This window comes from Cricetulus griseus, chromosome 2, assembly GCF_003668045.3.
Source record: "Cricetulus griseus strain 17A/GY chromosome 2, alternate assembly CriGri-PICRH-1.0, whole genome shotgun sequence".
Classification (NCBI taxonomy): domain Eukaryota; kingdom Metazoa; phylum Chordata; class Mammalia; order Rodentia; family Cricetidae; genus Cricetulus; species Cricetulus griseus.
Genome location: NC_048595.1, coordinates 442,156,002 through 442,164,568, shown reverse-complemented (window position 1 = coordinate 442,164,568; position 8,567 = coordinate 442,156,002).

The following is an 8,567-nucleotide window of genomic DNA, read 5'->3' as shown; positions in this document are numbered from 1 at the left end:
CAATATAGGCTGTTCACCTCCATCACTGGTCCCTGCCTGCTTGATGCTAAGAGCTTCCTGCACCAGTAACTGGGACACCCTCAGTGTCCTCAGACATGGCCGACTACCCTTTGGAGGACAAAGTCACCCTGGAGGGATGTTTTAGGTGCAGGGCAGGCTGTGGACAGATGCCCAGCTCTGCGGCACCACCCACCCTTGATGGACTCACCGTCTCCAGGGTGCTTTCCTCAGCAGCTGCACAGGCAGGTGAGGACCATGAAGGACATCTCACAGACACACACGCCTCCTTTGCCCAGGTCTTCAGATCACCCACAGGCCTAGCTCAGCACAGAAGACAAGGGCTTCCTGTGAAATTCACCAAAAATACAGTTACTTTTTTAAAAATATCTTTAAAAATCTGTGAGACCACTTGGAATTGAGGAAACAGAAAGTTCTAGAATTAGACGGATGGAGCGTAAAGCTCTGGCCATACTGTTGCCAAATGGAAGAGGTCAAGTTTATGACCTCTGGGACTGGGGATCAGATATGAAAGTGTGGAACACGGAGCATGGGCTCTTGTGGAGGAGAAAGAAGAGGGAGAAGAGGAAGATGAAGAGGAAGAGGAAGAGGAAGAGGAAAGGGTGGGAGGAAGGAGGGGTGAGGCGGGGAAGGAAGGAGGAAGAGGAGGGAGAGTTAGGTAGAGCCAGCTCAGATGCAGCTGTTTTCAGCTCACACTCACGCTCTGTCTCGGGCTGTCAGGCTTTCTGGCCCTCCCTTCTCGAGTGCTGTGTCCCCACCTCACCACAGTGGAGGAGAATGTCAACAAGGTGGGGCCAGCTCCCTCATTGCTGCCTCTGTTCGTTTGTCCTCATGAGCTGGGCAGTGCTGAGCCCTGTGCCCAGCTGAAGGCAGAACTTGAGGCTTTTGTAAACATCTCCTGAGGTAACATGGATAGCCCAAGCAAACACATAGGTGTGGCCCACAGAAGACGTTGTGGAGCTTCAGGGACAGGCCCATGAGGTCCAGGTGGGTGGAGGACGCAACTGAGGTGGTCTGTGGAACCAGGCCAGGATAGAAACCAGGGCTGCAGAAGTGTCGTCATCAGGTGTCACTGAAAGGGGAATGTTTCAGAGCCTCTCCCAGAGAATGTAATTGAGAGAGGGAAATACAAGGGTGAAGGAAACAGGGATGCTTCAGTGTCTTCATACCAGTTCACTAAGCCAGGCTGCCTTACACACACAAATGTACACAGTCTCCCTCCACCCATTCATATACAAGTGCACTTTGACTTACATACACACACACAGAGGCGCACACACACACACACACACACAGAGGCACACATACACACAGAGACACACACACACACACACACACACACACACACACACACACACACACTCTTCCACAGTCAGACATCTGCCTTGCCTTCATGCAGACCACAGAGCACATGTTTCTCTCCAGTTTCCCATCTGTGAGAAATGCCAGCCTCCAGCCATCTCCCATGACTCAGGTCTCCAGAAGGAGGCGTCGTGTGGTTTGGCTCAGCTCTGCTCCATGTTGAGGCCACCTCACCCGGCTTGAGTCACAGTCTTCTTGTTTGTTCAACCTTCAACAGGCTGGCCTTATTTCAGGTGCTTTCTTGGGCAGTGAGCAGGGAGCAGGGAAAAGCAAAAGCAGAGGAATTCTTGGCAAATAGTGAAGAGAGAGGGCGGGGCCAGGGACACCCAATGTGGCAGCCTGAGGCCTGCCTGTGGACCTCTGGTGCCCCCTGCAGATCAGGGGAGTGCAGGCATCTTGGGTCTGTCTGGTCCTTCAGGTCCCCAGCAGAAGCCTGGAATAGCTGACTGTGGAGGAGGATGTGTCTCCATTCTTGGAGTCAATAGCTACTGAAAGATTCCAGTGGGATGGGTGTCCTGCCCTTTGAAGAAGATACGACCCTACCAGAACCTCATGTGTGAGCATAACTGGGCAGACCAAGTGGAAAAGCATCACTGAGAAGGATTGTATGTTGGTATTGTGGCATGCACAGCACCCTGGAAACAAGAGATTTCAGTGCACAAAAGCACAGTCCTGCGTTGAGGGGAGGGCCTTCATCTCAGTGATAGCAGGGCCAGAATAAGACCTAAGTAGATTGTGTGTGTGTGTGTGTGTGTGTGTGTGTGTGTGTGTGTGTGTGCGCGTGCATGTGTGTGCAAGTCCATGCCAATCCATGTGTGGAGACCAGAGGTTGACATCAAGTATCCTCTTCTGTTGCTTTCTACCTTACTTTTTGAGGCAGGGCCTCTCACTGAACCTGGACCTCATCAATTGGCTAATGGGCTGGTAGTGAGGCCCCAGCGTCCTCCTATCTCTGTCTGTGGAATTATCAGGTGGCCAACAAACCTAGGTTTTTTACCTGTGTGCTGGGACTCATGCTTGCACAGGGTGGCATCCCTGCCCTGGTTTGTAAAAGGTAGTTTTAAGGCAAGGTTGGCACCTAAACAAGGTAAATAAATGCAAGGGAAACTTCAAATGGGGTGTGTGTGTGTGTGTGTGTGTGTGTGTGTGTGTGTGTGTGTGTAAGAGGAGATGTTTAGTGTGTGTGAGTGCAGGCCAGATTATGTGAGAGCGTGAAGTAGAGAATGTGAGAATAAGTGTCAGAAAGTGTGTACGTATGGATTAGAATGTATGTCAGTGTGTGTGTGGTATCTTGACAGAAGGACGGAAGTGTGTCATGGGGATATGTGGACCGAGGGGTGTGAGTGTATATGGGAGCATGGAGACAAGGGGTCAGTGACATCCTGTGTTCCCAAGAACCATGGTCCCTGATTTCATCTCAGACAGGGTATGAAGAGCAGGCTCAGACTGGGCTCCTCCGTCATAACAACTATGGTAGATACAAAGACCAACTGCTGGGGGTGAGATATTCAGTGAGTGAAAAATTTCACAAAACTTCCCTTACCTTAAACCTGTGTAAAGTACTTTTCTCATGATGTAACCAAATACGCCCCCTCTCCAGTAACAAGCAACTCAAAGGAGTAGAGGTGTGTCTCCTGGATGATTTACAGTCAGTATTAACCATCAGAGTCCTACGGACACATTGTCATCAAAGATGACTGGCAGGTCTCACCAGTAGCATGGATTTATTCATGTAACTCCCCTCTTGTTCTAGCAAAGGTCTGGAAGGTATTTACAGAAGCATGTTCTAGAAAAAGAAAGTCACAAAGTGGGGAGGGAAATAAAGGGAAGGAAGAAGTATTGTACTTTAGAATAAATGAAGAATATGCTTGTGAACACCTCTTGGATTCTACCTTTGGCTCTGAGCTCTTTATGCACTGAGGAAAATGGCAGAAACACCTGAATGGCAGCTGGGATCCACAAGACAGTCTCCAGACACAGAGATCTGAGGGATTGCTCATGGTGAGGAAGAAGATTCCTTATTTAGAAGCAGCAAATGGTGATATGGGAGGCAGCTTTCTCTATATTTTAACAGAAAATATAGTACAGTGTCCCAAGGTACCTTCTCATGTTTTCTGCTCTGGGGTTCGCCTCTCCCCGCAAACAAACACAGATCTAGAGTGGAGAGGTGGCAACCCCCGAGAGCAGACATGTCAGGGTTCATGGGGCTCAAGAGTCAGCCAGGCCTTGGTGAATGCAGGTTTTGACTCAGTAGGGCAGAGGCTTCCAAGCTTTCCCTGCTTAGAGTCAGGTCTATAGAATCAGGTCTATAGAAACTTCCCATTGAAGGAACCAGCTTCCCATTTCAGCAGCCATAACAGACGAACATGTGCTTGTCTGACCTTGTCTTAGTCACTAGGAGGTCAGATGCCTGCCTCATGGCAAGGAACCAATCAGAAGTTAGCTGGTGGTGCTATGCTTTACGGCTCTGGGTGTGCTTTATGGACAAGTGCACAGCAATGACGTGCAGAGCATAGCAACCACCCTGGGAGGGCCTATGGGCCATAACAACCAGTTAACCAATCAACACAGGGCAATCCCTCCAAGCCTAGAGGCACACCAATCCTGAGCGTGTGCGTACCCCTAGACACTCCCCTTATGCTGCCCTATAAGATCTCTATTCAGATGCTTCGAGCTGTCTTTCTAGCTATCCGCCATGGTGGATGGATGGAAGGCCTGAGCTAACATGGGGTTAGCTTGTTAAACAACTATAATAAAGCCTTGTGCAGTTTGCATCAAGCTTTTGACCCAGTCTGGTGATTGGGGTGACCTCGGTCCTGGGCTGAGATCCTGGAGGCCTGAGCTTCCGGGGGTCTTACACCATAACCATCATTTTTCCAAACAGGGCTTGGGATAAAATGCAGAACCCAGTGTTTAGAGTCATTGTTCTGTGGACAGAAAGTGGTGGGGGCGGCTGTGCTGCCTTCAAAGAAGGGCCACACCCTTTGTCTGAACCAGCTGAGGTCCCTGCAGTTCTCCACAATGAGGGACTTGTCATTGACAACCAGCTGGGGTTCCTTTATGCTTGTCATAAAACATCTAGGATACTTTGCTTATTTTAAATTGTAATGGACATTTAGATTTTCTCTTCTAAGTTCACAAACTACAAGTGTGCTCCAGAATGGCACGTCAATACACTAGCTGCTATTTCAAATGCCTTTTCCTTAACCAGGTTGTCTTAGTCAGGGTTTTTATTGCACGGCAATTCTTATAAAGAAAAACATTTAATTGGGGTTGCTTGCTTTCTGTTTCAGAGGTTCCGTCCATGTCATCATGATGGGAGCAGATGGTGTGCAGTCAGATGGGTGCTGGCTACATCTCCCAGGCAACAGGCAACTGACTGACTGTCACATTGAAGAAAGCTTGAGAAACACAGACCTCAAAGCCCACCCCTGCAGTGACACACCTGCTCCAACAAAGTCACACCTCCTAATGGTGCCACTCCCTTTGGGGGCCATTTTCTTCCAAACCACCATGCAGGTTCTGGCTCCAAATTTACCAGAGCTTTATTTTTCTCTTTTGCCTCAGTAAACTATGTCTTACCCAGTAGTGACCATGAAGTGACAGTCAAAGGACAGAGTGCTGGGAGTGAACCCCGAAAGCAAATGAATTGTGCACGTGTATCCTGAGAGTGCCAGGTCATGGTGAGTGGTGAGAATCCAGTGTGGGCCCTGCTACCTGCATGCTGAGGATCCCTTGCCTTCAGGATGGCCTCAGCATCAAGAAGGGCTGAGCTCCATGTCGAAGCCCTTCTGAAGCATGGAGGAGGGGGAGGGCGGGAGAGCAGAAAAGCGTCTCTGCAGACGGCAGCCTTACCCTTGCAGCAAGCACAGCACCCAAGTGTGTGCCCACATCATGTCAGCAACTGAAAACAATGCCAAAATCGGGCAAAAATAGGCAAAACCGAGGCACAGAGAGCCATGTTCCTCTATTTCCACGCAGCTTGTCTGTGAAATGGATAGAAATTCCTGCATGACAGTCTAACTGAAGCCAGGATTGTATAAAGAGGTGGCCAGCAGGTGTTGAGTGAGGCTGACTGTGGACCGATTCCCTAACCCGTTCCTTCTCCCTTGATCCCAACCTCCCAAGAAACCCACTCCAGCTTTTCCACCTGTACCAGACACAAGCCAGTGTGTGTGGGTCTTTATCGCCTTAGCCATAACCAGACACTTCTCTGAGTGTCCCGAATTGCTCTTCTTGGAGACTGGACCTAGGCACATGACTGGGAGAAAATAATTAAGTCCAGACTGGTCTTGACAATTGGTTCCCATCATGGGATTCACAAGTGGAAAATATCTGGTTCCTCTTTTCTCCCCAGTGAAGGCTTTTCTACAGCTCCACCCAGAAGAGAAATCACAGCTCGACCCGGGGATCCATGTGCTCTGGTCCAGGGCAGGGGTGGTGTTTGAGCACAGTCTCTTCTCCAAGACCTACTCATTTCTTGAAGAAATGACAAAAAACAAAATCAAAACCTGCTTGCTTCTCACTACCTCAATTCTTGCAGGAGAATTCTGTCAATCATTTCCATTGAGAACATTCCCTTACTTGTCTGCAGGTATTTAAATAAAAGTGCACAACCATGTCCCTGCTGTTTTGAAAGCTGCCTTTAAAGCACTATAAGTTCAGATGAAATTTAGAACTTTGTTCGGCCACAAAAAGGTGATCAAATTACCTAGATTATCAATGCCATTGACAAACAAGCACTTGTACCAGACTTTCTTTTGGACCACCAACCATCTCCCTGGTCATGACATGGAGACTTATTATTAGTTATATTGCTCGGCCTTAGCTTAGGCTTGTTTCTTACTATCTCTTATAACTAGGGCTTCACCTTTGTAGCATTACACAATGGCTCCTCTGGGCCTTTTTTGTAAGGGATCTAACCCTGCCACACATTGACTGACCTCAGAAGCCTTCTGGAACCATGGTCCCAGCATCTATAATCCTAAAACTCCTTTATCTGCATGCTTGCAAAACCATATGGATACTGCTGCTGAATTTAACTGCCAGTTAAGATGCAGTCTGCTTGTCTTCTGCCACAGCTGCAGTCTTGGTGTGCTCTGGCAGCACAACCTGCGAGCCTTGTTCCCTGTGCGGTTGTTTTCAAGCATGGAAGCCCTTCAGCAGCTTCTCAGTTAAGGCTCTCTCCTCTCAAACAAATTCCCGTTTTTCTGCAGGTTGTGTGTATGTGGACTTTTCTGTCCCACCAGCCTGTTCCCAAATAACCACACAGCGATTTATCATTAATTAGAAATGCTCAACCAACAGCTCAGGTGTGTTACTAGCTCTTACATTTTAAAGTAACCCTTATTTCTTATCTACACTCTGCCATGTGGCTCAGGACCTCTTCTCAGCGCAAGTTCATCTCTCCTTGTCTCCTAGATATTCTGAGAATCCTCCCCTTCTTCTTGGTGCCCTCTTTTTGTCTTCAAGTCCTGACTAACCGCTACCTGGTCAGCTTCTGGCCAGCCAGCTTCTTTTTATTAACCTAATCACAGTGACTTACATTCACACAGTGTAGAGGACTATTCCACAGCTGTGGGCTTTGATGGACGGCATCTTGCTCTCCTATTGTCCCAGAGAAGATCACTGGGTTCCTCTTCAGTTGCATACATCTCTTTAACAATTGCAGCCGCTTTTCCTCAGTGAGTCTTTTCTGTGACTTTAAATTCACCCACATTCCTTTCTTTACCAAGGCACACATTTTTTATTGTTGTTTTCTTTCTTTCTTTTTCTCACTGTAAATCTAAATAAGAGCACTGTGCAACAATCATGATGCAGCCTGGATGTTTTGCTGTCTCTAAATATTGTTTGTTAAACAATTTTGTCCATTACTTCAGCATTCAACTACACGCAACACTTTAGGCAGAAAATGGCCACATTTGTCACAAAATGTAGCAGAGGTGACTTAGTCCAGTTCCTGATAAAGCCCTTGGTCCACCCTGAAACCTCATGAGCACACTTTTACTGTCTGCCTTTCTGTTGGCATTCTGGTCTTTCACATTCCTATCAGAATGGTCCATTAACCTTTGCTCACAGCATCGTAGGGTGTCTCTAGCCCAAGGCTCCAAACTCTTCCACATTCTTCCCACAAGCTGGTTCTAAAAGGTTACAAACCAAACTGTTATGTTTATTTTAGCAACAGCCCCACTTCTGGTATTGATTTTCTGTATTAGTTACATTTCCTGGGATAAAAGGTCCAGAAAATCAACTTAAAGAAGAGTTTGCCTCAGGCTGGAGAGATGGCTCAGGGGTTAAGAAGAGTTTGCTTTGACTCACAGATTGAGTCAGTCCATCCTGGCAGCTGCCACACTGTGTGTCTGTAATCGCCGAACAGAGCAGGGAATGGGAGGGATACAGGTCTAGTGCTCATTTCATTTTCTTCTTTTCTTAGTTTTATGCAGTCTTGGAGCCCAGTCCATGGGTTTATGCTGTGCACAGTCGAGGTGGGTCTTCCACCCTCAGTTAAATCTCTCTGGAAACACCCTCACAGACACACTCAGAATTGTTCTCTAGGCGAGTGTCTTAGTCAGGGTTTCTATTGCTGTAATGAAACACCATGACCAAAAAGCAAGTTGGGGAGGAAAGGGTTTTTTTGGCTTACACTTCAGCATTGCTGTTCATCACTGAAGGAAGTCAGGGCAGGTACTCAAACAGAGCAGGAACCTGGAGGCAGGAGCTGATGCAGAGGCCATGGAGGGGAACTGCTTGCTGCATTGCTCAACCCACTTTTTTATAGTACTCAGGACCAGAATCCCAGGGATGGCACCACCCACAATGGGCTGGGCTCTCCCCCATTGATCACTGGGTGGGAAAATGCCTTATGGCTGGATCTCACTGAGGCATTTCCTCAACTGAGGCTCCTTCCTCTGATGACTCTAACTTGTGTCTAGTTGACACACAAAACTATCAGAATACAGTGATTCTAGATTAACCAAGTTGCTAATTAAGATTAACTATCACCAGTAGAGTTCTTGTGTAGTGTTCTGTTCTCATGTGTGTGTATAAATGTGTGTGTGTGTGTGTGTGTGCGTGCGTGCGTGCGTGCGTGCGTGCGTGCGTGCGTGCGCGTGCGTGTGTGTGTGTGTGTGTGTGTGTGTGTGTGTGCAGTATTCCTTCCCTGGGGAGAGGTAAATAAAAATCTACCC